General features: G+C 33.0%; 1 long non-coding RNA gene across 2 annotated transcripts in view; it reads left to right on the top strand.

Moving 5' to 3' along the window:
* The window catches only part of LOC144425286 (uncharacterized), a 34,229-nt gene extending 16,026 nt beyond the window's left edge, over positions 1–18,203 (top strand). For both annotated transcript variants that reach the window (XR_013477429.1, XR_013477428.1), the window contains exons 7-10: positions 755–862; positions 6,219–6,326; positions 11,126–11,235; positions 17,118–18,203. This is a non-coding gene — a long non-coding RNA (uncharacterized LOC144425286). The remainder of the gene's footprint in view (positions 1–754; positions 863–6,218; positions 6,327–11,125; positions 11,236–17,117) is intronic.
* Positions 18,204–18,627: the final 424 nt, after the last annotated feature.

Genomic DNA, 18,627 nt, shown 5'->3' on the forward strand with positions numbered 1-18,627 from the left:
CTGCGCCGGGGCGGATTCAGTGTTGTTACACTTGGTTTCATTGTTCTCCATTGTTCGGATTTTACTAGAACAGTGTGGCGTTTTTTATTTCATAATTTTGTCGTAATCGAAGGCCTCGGTGAATTATTAGTCACCGCGATCGTTTTGGCGGCCGGCATTTCAATTAATGTTGTTAGACTATATTAAAGCCCTTTTTTATTCACTATTAAATATTAATTATCACGGCGGATATCGTAGTTTTTATATTTCGGACATGATTGTGAGTTCACATCGGCAAAGAGGGACAACAAGTGCATTCACAACACAAATTAATTTTATTATTATTTCTATCTTCTGTGTAGGATTTCTATCACAGTTTGTAAATTACGATCCCAATTTTTGGCAAACAATACCATCATTATTGACCCCGGGGTGCGATATTTTTGAAGCGGATAGTTGGACATTTCTATGCGTTTAATTTTAGATTGTGTCGGTGTTACTTTCGTGTTAAATATTAATTAAACAACTTCGCATTGGTAAATTGGTAATCACTACAATACTCACTGTTGAATGTTCACGTAACTCAACTTTGTTAAAGCACTTTTTTATTGATACTAACCACATGAATAAATCGGCAATAATGGCATTTCTACGTGGTCAAAATAATATTGTTTATGTATTTTTAATATAAGCTTACCTTTGCTTCACCGCTGTAAGAATTCTTTGTGATTTGTAACTCCAAGACTTGATAATGAAACTATATATTTATTTTCAGTTTTATATCACTGATTGAAAGAGTCATTGCATCAAACGGACATTGTTATTAGTCTGGTGCCTCACGGAGCGAGATGGAAGCCTATATAGTGTGAAGAGTAAAGAGCAAGTATGAAATCTTTTAAATCTTTCAATTCATATTCTGTCAGGTATAAACTGATATATCATGTTAAATCCCGCTAGTCAGGAAGAACTGCAAATATTTAAATTATCCTCACAAGATGTCCAAAGTATTCCACCCAATTTTATTTATATAATTTCGTAAAGTCATATAATGCAATGGTTTCCACCCGCTAGTTCACGGAAGGTGTGCAGTTTTTAGCTGGTATGCAATAAATGTTTCTGCTTTGTTAATTTCGTATGCACAATTCCCGAAAAGACGCGGGTTATGTTTCTTTTCGGGAGTTCTCCTATCGTTTGACAAGTATCGAAGTATGCGGCAGTCCGCCAGCAATGGGGTTATAATACTGGTAATGGGGCAATTGCGGCTGCATTAATACAATTGGTCGGGCCGCATTTTATAGTATTTATTGTATTCGTACTTTATGGGTTTATTTCGTTGCCATAGCGTTTTGTTAGTTTTTCAATAGTCTAGAAGAGTACTTTTTAACCAGGGTAAAATCGACTTTTTGTTTTCTGTTGGGGTAACAGGGGTTCGACGAGGTTCCTTTGAATTAAAACAATTTGCTAATATGGGAATTTCTATCACATCGTCTACTAATTATGCAAATTTAACTACAGTTCATCCTAGATATTTAAACTTACACGTTAAACAACCAATAAATTAGCGTTGCTGTTTGTATAGCGTTGCGCAGTTGTAAGTTTGTAAGTTTTAGTGAACCCCTCATCTCCACGGATGTCGCGCGCTTTGGTGTTTGTGCTTATATGACAGTGCCCTTTGAGGCTTTCTGACTTTGACTTATGACTTTGAAACATCTTCGATTGCTATGGCAAACCAAGGATTTTCAACCTGAATCTTTTCATTTTCCATTACCTTGCACGAAATTATGCTTCCCCTTTATAAAGTCTTAATTGGGCTCCTAATTTCAACCATCTGGTACAATGGGGTTTGGCGGGAGCTTTCAGGATAGCGCAGGGGTTCGACAGGTTGGAATGGTTAGGGTTTAGGATTTGGAAAATCTACTGTGTAATATTTTATTTGATGTTGCCATATCGCTAGAGCAGACAGGTACGAATAGATTTGTTTAAATATATATCCAATTCATATTTAATTTATCAAATTACAGTTTTGGTCATTCATAAACCCAAAACTTGACATAGTTCATATAGTTCACATAATGTCATAGTTCGAAAAATTATTGGTACATTCAAATTTTAAGCCCCAAGCCGAAATTATATCGAAATAATTAAATATTTTTCTGAAATCAATCATTTTTTGTAAAATTTACCATCTTCGAATACCACATTGTGCCACCGCAAGTTTTTGTTGAATTAAGTTTTTGGACACGTCAGTGTACATAACGATCGTTTCAATATTATGTTGTTGTTCTTGTTAGTATTCTTCTCTTTCGTCATGATGAAATCTCTTTTCTTTTCGAATACTGGACCAATTGTTTTGAAATTTTCAGGGGTTAAATATTGTTTTTTTGCCAGAAGGCTATCACTTTTACTTATTTCAAAAATTTCTGTGGACCTCGGAAAATTCGCGTGTTTTATGTGTCAGAATGAAAAATAGCGACACCTTGTGACGTGTCCATATATTTGAGCACAGCTCTCTTGTTTATATTAGTCCTCGATTTAATGGAAATATATGAATATTATATCCGCTAGATCGGAAAAGTTCAAAATAATTCAATATTTTGGAAAAAACTTAGTGCAATATACCAATTATCTAAGTATATTACCACAGTTGTGAATGTTTATTTGAAAAATGAGAGATTTGATTTGAAATTAATGCTTCCATTGAATTGAATTTAAATCCGTCGTTAACTTAAGCTTTAAAATAACAAATTAGTGGTTGTCCAGCTTGGGTTAGGTTTCGGGTTAGGAGAAATTAAAAAATTTGAAATCTGTATTCGGAGGTGTTTTTTGAAATAAATGCTTTCGTTGAATTGAATTGAAATCTGTTGTTAACTTAAATGCCCGACCCAGATTTGTGTTTGGTAGATTTTTATTTAAATACAAAAAATTCTGAATAATAATAATTTATTTCTAAGTCATTGTCGCGTGAATGTCTTAGCCGTACAAAAATAGATTTGTGAATGCTAAATGATGTGCATTGTTTTTTACTTTGAGTAAAACAGTAAAGATGCAAAGTAAGAATGTTAAGCTAACTAGTGGGAAAATGGAAGAAAACGTATTAACAAAAAAGCGCTGGATGTTTCCACGAATTTAAGAAAGAAATGAAATGGTCACTTCTAATTCTCCGATGAGGCGTAATAAATTGGTAGATTCGAAAGCACGCAACATGAGGACTTTTTATTAAATTTTCAGAATTTTCTGATTTTGTCGCAAGGACACTGATAGGTTTGTTCTTCATTAGGGATTGCGAATTATTTAGAATAGTTCTGTTTTATTAGCTGAATTGGTATTTCTCCGACGCTGACACTGAATATTCATAGTTTCTATATATGTATTGAAATGGTTTATTTTTGAACAAAAAGTTAAAATGTTTGCAAGCTGACAAGCCAGAAAAATCCTAGTTACACTGCACGCACGCCAGGTCATATTTATTAATCCCTCGCTCAAATGCTATGTTTTTTCTTTTTTAGCTGATCCTCTGCTAATAAGTGCTAATACAATACAATTCGGCAATAATCGCGAAAGTCGTTCAGGTTCATTCGTGGGCCGTTTTTCCGGAGTTCCTAACATTTCAAATTTTTCATTTTGTCAAGGCTAGTTTTTTATTTCACATTTTGTTTTGTCTCTGTACAACACATTTCATATAGTTTATGATTGTTATCAAATTGCTGTGTTTGATTATTGCTCGATCTGTTTACCCTCGGTTTGTGCGCTCGATATTCCAACGGTTGTTGTTCTGACTCCTTTTCAGAAGGTGCAGTCTGGCTGTCGGGTATTCAATGTAGTAAAAAGAAGATTTCTTGTGATTGGTTGCTAAATCTGTTGTAGGCTGCACTGTTGTATATTTGACGCTTACACTGGATATTCATATTTTCCAGCGCATAGAAAACAGTTCCAAACAGGCTGGCAAGGCAGAAAATATCCAATTTACATTGCACACATGCCGAGCCATATTATTTAAGCCGAGCCATATTATTTAAGCCTTTGCTTAATCGTTTGTTCTTCCATTTTAGCTGATCCTCTGCTAATAAGTGGACATTTATAAACTGTTTTACTACTTTACCTTGCTTCTAATTTTAAAGATGGAGAGTGTTAGAATATAATAGGATAAAACACGTCCAATCAACTGTTAACTGAAGGCACTTGTTGGATGTAATTGTGACAAAATTATATCAGTTTGAGCTTTTAAAAAAATAAAAATGCGAATTCTACTGATGGCTTTCATGTAGGTACATCCTAAAACTCTTATTTTAGTGCGATTGCTTTAACATATTTTAAAATATGTTAACGTGACTATAGGTATTATAGAAAACCAATCTCCCAAATCAAATAAACCCTCTTTGGGTTTAGTACAAAATATAGAACGCCGTTAACATTATAAAAAGGAAAATATGGGATACCTGACTTCCAACTTACATTCATCACAAGCAAGTTAGAATACTATATTATTAAAATCGGTGAAGAAATAAATGATAAAGAGGTGAATCCGCAACCCAATTTCTTGATTGCGGCATTATAAAATTTTAAAATTAAAATATAAAACGGAAGATATCACCATAAGTTTTGTTTTAGCAGTCTCGCAGCAGATTGAAAACGCTTTTTAGACATTGTAAATCACAAAATTTGGTGTTATGTTAGGATTTCTTTAAAATATATACCAGAAATACAGTAAATTGGCACGCGATGTACCTTTTGTCTATTTTGAAACTAACTACCTATTGAGCCGCATACGACTTTTTCTCGGTATGTGACGATATATAAAATAATTAATGCAAAATATATCGATCGATTTTTTTCCATATCTTGGGATATTTCAAACGGTGAAACCTTACAACCCTTCTACAGCCGGAACGCTCATATGGGTGTACTTCTCTATAGTTTTTAAATTTCGGTACTTGTAGGGTGAATATCGCTCTTAGGTGTTTATCGACGTAATGCCCTGATATGAGAGAAGCGATAAAACCTTCCAGCCGTGACGCAAAGTGCGAATCGTATAAATAGCCTGGATTTCAAAATCACCTGTCAGACTCTAAAAAATGTGACTCAGCTCAGACAGGAAATACTCCTTTATAACGACTTATTATTGTTTTAGCATGTATTTTCAGTCACACTAACTATCCCTGACCATCCCTGGCGCTGTGTTGTTTTGATAAACATATTTCGAATGCTCCATAGTTGGCAGAGATATGGAGATTTTTTGTATGTAAAAAAAACGTAAAATTAATGGTAAAATTTAGAAATTTTTGAAATTTTTTTGCAAAAATTTTTTTCGAGTGGTGTGTTTTAAAGATATATTGCTGAATAGAACTCTAGCAGACGCTTTTAAAAACCAATGAGTGAAGCTTTAGGGCTTATTGGTTGACATAAAAAAATAAGTTTAAAAATACCCATAAAATGGGCAGGGCTTGAGGCTTAAAAAGAGTTAAAAAGAATCAGAGTGACAGGCCTGCGCCGGGGCGGATTCAGTGTTGTTACACTTGGTTTCATTGTTCTTCATTGTTCGGATTTTACTAGAACAGTGCGGCGTTTTTTATTTCATAATTTTGTCGTAATCGAAGGCCTCAGTGAATTATTAGTCACCGCGATCGTTTTGGCGGCCGGCATTTCAATTAATGTTGTTAGACTATATTATTAAAGCCTTTTTTTATTCACTATTAAATATTAATTATCACGGCGGATATCGTAGTTTTTATATTTCGGACATGATTGTGAGTTCACAACGGCAAAGAGGGACAACAAGTGCATTCACAACACAAATTAATTTTATTATTATTTCTATCTTCTGTGTAGGATTTCTATCACAGTTTGTAAATTACGATCCCAATTTTTGGCAAACAATACCATCATTATTGACCCCGGGGTGCGATATTTTTGAAGCGGATAGTTGGACATTTCTATGCGTTTAATTTTAGATTGTGTCGGTGTTACTTTCGTGTTAAATATTAATTAAACAACTTCGCATTGGTAAATTGGTAATCACTACAATACTCACTGTTGAATGTTCACGTAACTCAACTTTGTTAAAGCACTTTTTTATTGATACTAACCACATGAATAAATCGGCAATAATGGCATTTCTACGTGGTCAAAATAATATTGTTTATGTATTTTTAATATAAGCTTACCTTTGCTTCACCTCTGTAAGAATTCTTTGTGATTTGTAACTCCAAGACTTGATAATGAAACTATATATTTATTTTCAGTTTTATATCACTGATTGAAAGAGTCATTGCATCAAACGGACATCGTTATTAGTCTGGTGCCTCACGGAGCGAGATGGAAGCCTATATAGTGTGAAGAGTAAAGAGCAAGTATGAAATCTTTTAAATCTTTCAATTCATATTTTGTCAGGTATAAACTGATATATCATGTTAAATCCCGCTAGTCAGGAAGAACTGCAAATATTTAAATTATCCTCACAAGATGTCCAAAGTATTCCACCCAATTTTATTTATATAATTTCGTAAAGTCATATAATGCAATGGTTTCCACCCGCTAGTTCACGGAAGGTGTGCAGTTTTTAGCTGGTATGCAATAAATGTTTCTGCTTTGTTAATTTCGTATGCACAATTCCCGAAAAGACGCGGGTTATGTTTCTTTTCGGGAGTTCTCCTATCGTTTGACAAGTATCGAAGTATGCGGCAGTCCGCCAGCAATGGGGTTATAATACTGGTAATGGGGCAATTGCGGCTGCATTAATACAATTGGTCGGGCCTCATTTTATAGTATTTATTGTATTCGTACTTTATGGGTTTATTTCGTTGCCATAGCGTTTTGTTAGTTTTTCAATAGTCTAGAAGAGTACTTTTTAACCAGGGTAAAATCGACTTTTTGTTTTCTGTTGGGGTAACAGGGGTTCGACGAGGTTCCTTTGAATTAAAACAATTTGCTAATATGGGAATTTCTATCACATCGTCTACTAATTATGCAAATTTAACTACAGTTCATCCTAGATATTTAAACTTACACGTTAAACAACCAATAAATTAGCGTTGCTGTTTGTATAGCGTTGCGCAGTTGTAAGTTTGTAAGTTTTAGTGAACCCCTCATCTCCACGGATGTCGCGCGCTTTGGTGTTTGTGCTTATATGATAGTGCCCTTTGAGGCTTTCTGACTTTGACTTATGACTTTGAAACATCTTCGATTGCTATGGCAAACCAAGGATTTTCAACCTGAATCTTTTCATTTTCCATAACCTTGCACGAAATTATGCTTCCCCTTTATAAAGTCTTAATTGGGCTCCTAATTTCAACCATCTGGTACAATGGGGTTTGGCGGGAACTTTCAGGATAGCGCAGGGGTTCGACAGGTTGGAATGGTTAGGGTTTAGGATTTGGAAAATCTACTGTGTAATATTTTATTTGATGTTGCCATATCGCTAGAGCAGACAGGTACGAATAGATTTGTTTAAATATATATCCAATTCATATTTAATTTATCAAATTACAGTTTTGGTCATTCATAAACCCAAAACTTGACATAGTTCATATAGTTCACATAATGTCATAGTTCGAAAAATTATTGGTACATTCAAATTTTAAGCCCCAAGCCGAAATTATATCGAAATAATTAAATATTTTTCTGAAATCAATCATTTTTTGTAAAATTTACCATCTTCGAATACCACATTGTGCCACCGCAAGTTTTTGTTGAAATAAGTTTTTGGACACGTCAGTGTACATAACGATCGTTTCAATATTATGTTGTTGTTCTTGTTAGTATTCTTCTCTTTCGTCATGATGAAATTTCTTTTCTTTTCGAATACTGGACCAATTGTTTTGAAATTTTCAGGGGTTAAATATTGTTTTTTTGCCAGAAGGCTATTACTTTTACATTTCAAAATGTTCTGTGGACCTCGGAAAATTCGCGTGTTTTATGTGTCAGAATGAAAATAGCGACACCTTGTGACGTGTCCATATATTTGAGCACAGCTCTCTTGTTTATATTAGTCCTCGATTTAATGGAAATATATGAATATTATATCCGCTAGATCGGAAAAGTTCAAAATAATTCAATATTTTGGAAAAAACTTATAGTGCAATATACCAATTATCTAAGTATATTACCACAGTTGTGAATGTTTCTTTGAAAAATGAGAGATTTGATTTGAAATTAATGCTCCCATTGAATTGAATTTAAATCCGTCGTTAACTTAAGCTTTAAAATAACAAATTAGTGGTTGTCCAGCTTGGGTTAGGTTTCGGGTTAGGAGAAATTAAAAAATTTGAAATCTGCATTCGGAGGTGTTTTTTGAAATAAATGCTTTCGTTGAATTGAATTGAAATCTGTTGTTAACTTAAATGCCCGACCCAGATTTGTGTTTGGTAGATTTTTATTTAAATACAAAAAATTCTGAATAATAATAATTTATTTCTAAGTCATTGTCGCGTGAATGTCTTAGCCGTACAAAAATAGATTTGTGAATGCTAAATGATGTGCATTGTTTTTTACTTTGAGTAAAACAGTAAAGATGCAAAGTAAGAATGTTAAGCTAACTAGTGGGAAAATGGAAGAAAACGTATTAACAAAAAAGCGCTGGATGTTTCCACGAATTTGAGAAAGAAATGAAATGGTCACTTCTAATTCTCCGATGAGGCGTAATAAATTGGTAGATTCGAAAGCACGCAACATGAGGACTTTTTATTAAATTTTCAGAATTTTCTGATTTTGTCGCAAGGACACTGATAGGTTTGTTCTTCATTAGGGATTGCGAATTATTTAGAATAGTTCTGTTTTATTAGCTGAATTGGTATTTCTCCGACGCTGACACTGAATATTCATAGTTTCTAATATGTGTATTGAAATGGTTTATTTTTGAACAAAAAGTTAAAATGTTTGCAAGCTGACAAGCCAGAAAAATCCTAGTTACACTGCACGCACGCCAGGTCATATTTATTAATCCCTCGCTCAAATGCTATGTTTTTTCTTTTTTAGCTGATCCTCTGCTAATGAGTGCTAATACAATACAATTCGGCAATAATCGCGAAAGTCGTTCAGGTTCATTCGTGGGCCGTTTTTCCGGAGTTCCTAACATTTCAAATTTTTCATTTTGTCAAGGCTAGTTTTTTATTTCACATTTTGTTTTGTCTCTGTACAACACATTTCATATAGTTTATGATTGTTATCAAATTGCTGTGTTTGATTATTGCTCGATCTGTTTACCCTCGGTTTGTGCGCTCGATATTCCAACGGTTGTTGTTCTGACTCCTTTTCAGAAGGTGCAGTCTGGCTGTCGGGTATTCAATGTAGTAAAAAGAAGATTTCTTGTGATTGGTTGCTAAATCTGTTGTAGGCTGTACTGTTGTATATTTGACGCTTACACTGGATATTCATATTTTCCAGCGCATAGAAAACAGTTCCAAACAGGCTGGCAAGGCAGAAAATATCCAATTTATATTGCACACATGCCGAGCCATATTATTTAAGCCTTTGCTTAATCGTTTTTTCTTCTATTTTAGCTGATCCTCTGCTAATAAGTGGACATTTATAAACTGTTTTACTACTTTACCTTGCTTCTAATTTTAAAGATGGAGAGTGTTAGAATATAATAGGATAAAACACGTCCAATCAACTGTTAACTGAGGGCACTTGTTGGATGTAATTGTGACAAAATTATATCAGTTTGAGCTTTTAAAAAAATAAAAATGCGAATTCTACTAATGGCTTTCATGTAGGTACATCCTAAAACTCTTATTTTAGTGCGATTGCTTTAACATATTTTAAAATATGTTAACATATTTTAAAATATGTTAACGTGACTATAGGTATTATAGAAAACCAATCTCCCAAATCAAATAAACCCTCTTTGGGTTTAGTACAAAATATAGAACGCCGTTAACATTATAAAAAGGAAAATATGGGATACCTGACTTCCAACTTACATTCATCACAAGCAAGTTAGAATACTATATTATTAAAATCGGTGAAGAAATAAATGATAAAGAGGTGAATCCGCAACCCAATTTCTTGATTGCGGCATTATAAAATTTTAAAATTAAAATATAAAACGGAAGATATCACCATAAGTTTTGTTTTAGCAGTCTCGCAGCAGATTGAAAACGCTTTTTAGACATTGTAAATCACAAAATTTGGTGTTATGTTAGGATTTCTTTAAAATATATACCAGAAACACAGTAAATTGGCACGCGATGTACCTTTTGTCTATTTTGAAACTAACTACCTATTGAGCCGCATACGACTTTTTCTCGGTATGTGACGATATATAAAATAATTAATGCAAAATATATCGATCGATTTTTTTTACAATAATTCAAATTACAATCGTTCGTATTTTTTCCATATCTTGGGATATTTCAAACGGTGAAACCTTAAAAAGAATCAGAGTGACAGGCCTGCGCCGGGGCGGATTCAGTGTTGTTACACTTGGTTTCATTGTTCTTCATTGTTCGGATTTTACTAGAACAGTGCGGCGTTTTTTATTTCATAATTTTGTCGTAATCGAAGGCCTCGGTGAATTATTAGTCACCGCGATCGTTTTGGCGGCCGACATTCCAATTAATGTTGTTAGACTATATTAAAGCCCTTTTTTATTCACTATTAAATATTAATTATCACGGCGGATATCGTAGTTTTTATATTTCGGACATGATTGTGAGTTCACATCGGCAAAGAGGGACAACAAGTGCATTCACAACACAAATTAATTTTATTATTATTTCTATCTTCTGTGTAGGATTTCTATCACAGTTTGTAAATTACGGTCCCAATTTTAGGCGAACAATACAATCATTATTGACCCCGGGGTGCGATATTTTTGAAGCGGATAGTTGGACATTTCTATGCGTTTAATTTTAGATTGTGTCGGTGTTACCTTCGTGTTAAATATTAATTAAACAACTTCGCATTGGTAAATTGGTAATCACTACAATACTCACTGTTGAATGTTCACGTAACTCAACTTTGTTAAAACACTTTTTTATTGATACTAACCACATGAATAAATCGGCAATAATGGCATTTCTACGTGGTCAAAATAATATTGTTTATGTATTTTTAATATAAGCTTACCTTTGCTTTACCTCTGTTAATAAGCATTTTTTGGGATTTGTAACTCCAAAACTTGATAATAAAACTATATATTTATTTTCAGTTTTCTATATCACTGATTGAAAGAGTCATTGCATCAAACGGACATTGTTATTAGTCTGGTGCCTCACGGAGCGAGATGGAAGCCTATATAGTGTAAAGAGTAAAGAGCAAGTATGAAATCTTATAAATCTTTCAATTCATATTTTGTCAGGTATAAACTGATATATCATGTTAAATCCTGCTAGTCAGGAAGAACTGCAAATATTTAAATTATCCTCACAAGATGTCCAAAATATTCCACCCAATTTTATTTATATAATTTCGTAAAGTCATATAATGCAATGGTTTCCACCCGCTAGTTCACGGAAGGTGTGCAGTTTTTAGCTGGTATGCAATAAATGTTTCTGCTATGTTAATTTCGTATGCACAATTCCCGAAAAGACGCGGGTTATGTTTCTTTTCGGGCTTTCTCCCATCGTTTGACAAGTATCGAAGTATGCGGCAGTCCGCCAGCAATGGCGTTATAATACTGGTAATGGGGCAATTGCGGCTGCATTAATACAATTGGTCGGGCCTCATTTTATAGTATTTATTGTATTCGTACTTCATGGGTTCATTTCGTTGCCATAGCGTTTTGTTAGTTTTTCAATAGTCTAGAAGAGTACTTTTTAACCAGGGTTTAATCGATTTTTTGTTTTTTGTTAGGGTAACAGGGGTTCGACGAGGTTCCTTTGAATTAAAACAGTTTTCTAATATGGGAATTTCTATCACATCGTTCACTAATTATGCAAATTTAACTACAGTTCATCCTAGATATTTAAACTTACACGTTAAACAACCAATAAATTCGCGTTGCTGTTTGTATAGCGTTACGCAGTTGTAAGTTTGTAAGTTTTAGTGAACCCCTCATCTCCACGGATGTCGTGCGCTTTGGTGTTTGTGCTTATATGATAGTGCCCTTTGATGCTTTCTGCTCATGACTTTTAAACATCTTCGATTGCTATGGCAAACCAAGGATTTTCAATCTGAATCTTTTCATTTTCTATAACCTTGCACGAAATTATGCTTCCCCTTTATAAAGTCTTAATTGGGCTCCTAATTTCAACCATCTGGTACAATGGGGTTTGGCGGGAGCTTTTAGGATAGCGCAGGGGTTCGACAGGCTTGGAATGGTTAGGGTTTAGAATTTGGAAAATCTACTGTGTATTATTTTATTTGATGTTGCCATATCGCTAGAGCAGACAGGTACAAATAGATCTGTTTAAATATATATCCAATTCATATCTAATTTATCAAATTACATTTTTGGTCATTCATAAACCCAAAACTTGACATAGTTCATATAGTTCACATAATGTCATAGTTCGAAAAATTATTAGTACATTCAAATTTTAACCCCAAGCCGAAATTAGATCGAAATAATTGAATATTTTTCTGAAATCAATCATTTTTTGTAAAATTTACCATCTTCGAATACCACATTGTCCCACCATAACTTTCTGTTGAATTAAGTTATTTATTCAATTATTGATTTATTGGAATATTCAAATTTTTCCCCGCTGGGTCGAAAAAGTTCGGAATAATTCAGTATTTTTGAAAAAACGTATAGTGCAATATACTAATTATTTAGCTATATTACCACAGTTGTAAATGTTTCTTTGGAAAATGAGAGATTTGATTTGAAAAAAATGCCTCCATTGAATTGAATTTAAAACTTAAAGCTTTAAAATAGTGGTTGTCCAGCTTGGGTTAGGATTCGGGTTAGGAATAATTAAAAAAAATTGAAATCTGCACTCGGTGGTGTTTTTTGAAATAAATGCTTTCGTTGAATTGAATTTAATTCTGTTTTTAACTTGAATGCCCGACCCAGATTTGTCTTTGGTAAATTTTTATTTAAATACAAAGAATTCTGATAAATAATAATTTATTTTTAGGTCATTGTCGCGTCGCGTTAATGTCTTAGCCGTACAAAAATACATTTGTGAATGCTAAATGATGTTTATTGTAAGAGTAAAACAGTAAAGATGCAAAGTAAGAATGTTAAGCTGGGGAAATGAAAGAAATCGTATCAACAAAAAAGCGTCGGACGTTTCCACAAATTCAAGAAAGAAATGAAATGATCACTTCTAATTCTCTGATGAAGCGTAATAAATTGGTAGATTTTAAAGCATGAAACATGAGGGCTTTTAGATAAATTTTCAGAATTTTCTGTTTTTGTCGCAACGACACTGATCAGTTTGTTCTTCATTAGGAATTGCGAATACTTTTGCAGAGCAATGCTGTATTATATAATGATATTGTGCGAGAATCTTAAGCTATGTAATGAAGAGAGGTAAATGAACTGCAAACTTCTTGTTTCTAACACCCTTTTTTATACAAAATTCCTCTATATCCAAAAAACTATAAAACAATTCCAAACAAAAACGCTTGATCAGATGTTTGAAAGCTGCACAGCAACAGATTCATAAAAAAAAACGCAAGTTACTTTTCGGATTTTGTCTCCCTTGGTCAATTCATTAGACACGACTTAGTTTTAGTGGTAAAAAATGTAAATCAAACAGCAGGGTTGTACAAATTATAATACAGAAGGACCAGATACAAATAACTGGGTGAAAAGTAGTTACTTAGTATCTCACGAGCCAACATTGAGGTTCTCGTGGAATTTTATCGTATTTTCAACCCTGAATATTACCTTTTTAAAATACCTGTAGGAAGTAAAATGATATTTTCTGTCGTTTGCTGTCTAGTTCTGTTTTATTAGCTGAATTGTTATTTATCCGACGCTGACACTGAATATTCATAGCTTCTAATATGTGTATTGAATGGTTTATTTTTGAACGAAAAGTTAACATGTTTTAGGCAAGCTGACAAGCTAGAAAAATCTCAGTTACACTGCACGCATGCCAGGTCATATTTATTAATCACTCGCTTAATCGTATGTTTTTCTTTTTTAGCTGATCGTCTGCAAATAAGTGGTCATTTTGCACACGAAACTGGAAATAATAAAATACAATTATATGCAACAATAATCGCGAAAGTCGTTCGGGTTCATTCGCGGGCCGTTTTTCCGGAGTTCCTAACATTTCAAATTTTTCATTTTGTCAAGGCTAGTTTTACCTTTCACATTTTATTTTGTCTCTGTACAAAATATTTTATATAGTTTTTGATTGTGATTAAATTGATGTGTTTGATTATTGCTCGATCTGTTTATCCTCGGTTTTTGCGCTTGATATTCCAACGGTTGTTGTTCCGACTTCAGTCCCAAACAGGCTGGCAAGGCAGAAAATATCAAAAGTTACATTGCACACATGCCGAGCCATATTATTTAAGCCTTCGCTTAATCGTTTGTTCTTCTATTTTAGCTGATCCTCTGCTAATAAGTGGACATTTATAAACTCGTTTTACTACTTTAACTTGCTTCTAATTTTAATGTTGGAGAGTGTTAGAATATTTTAGAATAAAACACGTCCAACTAACTGTTAACTGAAGGCGCGTGTTGGATGTAATTTTGACAAAATCATATCAGTTTGAGCTTTTAAAAAATTTAAAATGCGGGTTCTACTGGCTTTCATGTAGGTACATCCTAAAACTCTTATTTGTAGTGCGATTGTTTAAAAATCATATTTTAAAATATGTTAACGTGACTATAAATATTAGAGAAAACAAATCTCCCAAATCAAATAAACCCTATTTGGGTTTAGTACAAAATATAGAACGCCGTTAACAATATAAAGAGGAAAATAGGGGATACCTGTAAAGAAGAAAAATGTCTGTCTATTACATACTTCTACGAACATTTGTTTCTGTAGTTCTTTGCGTTTCATACTTTTTCATTTTTTTTTTGTTGTCAAGACTTTATGATAGTTTTTGACTTACAGTTTTTTGCTCTTGGTTTAAGAAAGAACATAATATTATAGATTGCATTTTTACACGCATTTTCTACTTGTTCTACTTGTTTCTACTACACGTCCAAATATTAACTGAGGACAGCTAAACTAACCCAATATGATATGTTCATTTTGCAATAATATTGTCTGCCTTGAATAGGGATTTTTTAACAAATGTTCATATTACTATCGTGTATAATTCACTAATTTTATTTTATCATTATTTGCGTTATATTGACTTTTCATTTATTTTAATTTCGGTTTGGAATGCTTGAAATGAGTGTTTTACCTTCTGCTTAAAACAAACATCAATGTCGTTATACATGCAGTCAATGCTGGTCAAAACTAATATAAAAAGCTTTCAGTAAAAGGTATCGCGTATCGGTAATATCGGAAATATTTTGGTATCGGTATTCGTATCGATATCGGCTAAATGTAGACTAATATTTTCAAAATATTTAACTTTCAATCTATTCCTGAATGTTTTAAAAAGTAGGTTGAAATACTGATATAAAAAGTATTTTTTGCTTGGAGTGATCGTGTTCGCGGTATTAGCCTCGTTAGGTGGGAGCAATGCTGTTTCCCAACCGCGCGAATAGAAACGGGAATATGATTATGAACTGATTTTAGCCATTTATCAGCCCAACTAGCTCAACTAATTTGGCTATTTTTGCACCCTATTTTTTATATTGACAATTTTAACATTACATGGAAACTATGAAGAAATATATCGAATGTGAATTTTTCGATGTGCAAAATACAAAATACGACGTTGGCATGGCATAAAATACTGCGCACACAACTCGATTTATCAGTTGGATAGATTGAGTGAACATTTATTTATTTTACCACCTACAGTAGCCAAACCCGATGAGTTTTCTAACCGAACACCGATATAATTAACATCAGTGTGCAATGTATTTAAATCAAAAAACGTATCAGGATCCAAAACATTAATTTCTTTTTATCTGAAATATGGCTTTTTCAAATCTGAAAAATTGTGTGGCATGAATAATGCTTGCAAACTGTTACTTTAACTTGTTTGGACTGCACACTTGAGATAATAATTACATAGCATGTAAATGTCGGCAATTTCTGCTCTAAAATATTAATATCGTCGTTTTATCGTTGTTGTCGGATCGGTATCGGCGACAAAAGGTATCGGTACATCTCTCTAGTTGGAATCTCTAGTATATTGTGATGACCGTTAATGTAATGTTCAAAATAGATATCCACTTCATGCGTTATTGTATCAAACGATGTGTTGTAAAACAATGTACTCTTTTACTGCAAACCCAAAAAACTCGTATGATATCAAATAGCATCTTTTTAAGCCATCTCAAGCATGTAATAGTATGTTACACATACTACTACTAAGATTTATTTCCTCAGCAACAGACAAATTTTAATTGTTTTCTTCCGTATATATAACTGACCCGGGGTTATTTCGAAAGTTATCGGGCATTTTCTCTTTAAGGCAAAATCTTGTATCGGTCTTGTCTCCTCATATTCTTGTTTGTTTATAGTTTTTTCGGAGCATTGCAGGTCGGCTATTTAAAGGTTAATTCGCATTAGAAGTTTGTCGCTCAAGTAGTGTTAATTTAATTGCTGTATAATCGGATTGTTTGCTTGTTTTATATTTTGGTTAAATGATAGGATTTATTCATATTACATAAATTAATGTTGCTATTGTTTGCACCTTTTTGGAATTAAGTATGTTGTCGACATACTTAGGTTGGTCGTAAACTTTAGCAACCCAATACATTATGACCAAGTATGACAGATGTCCCAATATATTGGCATATGTGAAAAGTAGGGTTAATAGTTTTGGCATCCACATTATGCGTTACGACCTCTACAATAATCATTTTAATTAGCACACTATTTGACGTTTTTCATCACATATTATTTGTTTTCGTACTTTGTTCATGTAGACTGGATATTTCATTGCCAGTAATAGACTTCAATCATATTCAAAGATGTGGAGTTGTTAATATCGAGAAAACTAGCAGGTAATAAGTCTTAAGGGAGTTGATGTCGCGCAGCGTCACCGCCCAACACGTTATAGGCGTCTTGTAGAGACTCATCATATGTAATAAGTTGCTCATAATTTACTTCCTCTACTATAAAGGTGCATAATAACTAAATGTATATATATTATTACAGGATTCTTCAATTATGGAACTTGACGAATCTTTCTGTTTTTCAAAAGAAAATACAACTCAAATAATTTAATATGAAGAAGAGTTTTATTAAAGATAAGTGAGATGTGCTAGCCAACAAATGCATCGAGTCCACACACAAGACTTTGATATAGAAAAATAGACTGTTGTTTGAGACTATATTTCATTGCCATGCGTACTTTAAGCTCGTATGCATGTGCACTGATTACTAATATGTGATCGCAAACAAGTGCATTGGGCAGCACACACATGACTTTTATATCAAATAAGGCTATTGTTTAAAACGATACCAAAATGTCATACACACTGTAAAAGGATTATATGCGGAAGTTTAACATGGGTCGACCCGTGAGGAACTAACTATTTATGTATTTTGAATAATTGCAAAGATATTTTGGATTGTATATTTATTAATGAATTGAATCATAGCTCAGAAAACTAAATACAATTGTTATTTGTATTCTAACAACCTGCAATGCAATCCTGTATTTGATGTCCTGGTATGATAAGTTTAAAATGATTCTTTCGTTTTACGTTATTCTTATATTTTTACTATCGTTATTGTATATTACTGATTTATTAATTATATTGTAGTTTATTACTGATATTGTATATTTTATAAGCTGTTTGCATATTTGGCTATCTTCTTTGTCATATTCATTATTTTCTATTGTATGTTTGGAGATATTTTCAACAGGAAAACAAGATATCGTGACAACGACGAAGGAATGAAAGTATAAACAGGGCTTGTCATCTATAGTGTTCATTTTGATTTTAGTCGATATAACATTTTTTTGAATATATTAATACTGATACAATAATGCACGAAGTATTATGTTTATTGCTGATATTGAATATTTATTAATAACGCTTTTTTAGTAATATGCTTTATTCATATTTGCCTATCTTATTTGTCTTAATCATTATTTTCTCTTCTATTTTTGAGGTATTTTTAACAGGAAACAGAATTTCGTGATACCGACCAAAGAAGAAAAGTATTAACAGGGCTAGCCATGGCATTATTGTTTTTAATATTTTCTTTGTTAGAGATAGATTTAAACCCATTCCCACCGTTAGAAATACCCGCCATTAGGATTAATAGGGTTTTATTAGGCTTAGATATTTTTAATGGTATTCTAGATTCTCAGGCAAAGAATTATGACGGCAATGGGGAATTTAGGAAAAGAATGATACAAGGAAACAATGAAAAAAATAGGAAAAGACTGATACAAGGGAAATCTAGAAATTGAATGTAAATATTCTTATAAACTTTAATTAGGCTTAGATATTGTTAACATTATCTTAGCTTCTCAGGCTCAGAATTTTGAAGGCACTGGAGAAATTGAAAAAAGACGGAATCGGAGACAAATCTGAAATTCCGGTAAGTATGTTACAAGTGTTTCATTAGTCAGGCTTACTCCTTCTATCTAGTGTTCATTTTGATTATAGTTCGATATAATACTTTTTTGATTATATTAATACTGATACAGTAA

The sequence above is a fragment of the Styela clava genome, chromosome 7 (genome assembly GCF_964204865.1).
Source record: "Styela clava chromosome 7, kaStyClav1.hap1.2, whole genome shotgun sequence".
In the NCBI taxonomy this organism is placed as follows: domain Eukaryota; kingdom Metazoa; phylum Chordata; class Ascidiacea; order Stolidobranchia; family Styelidae; genus Styela; species Styela clava.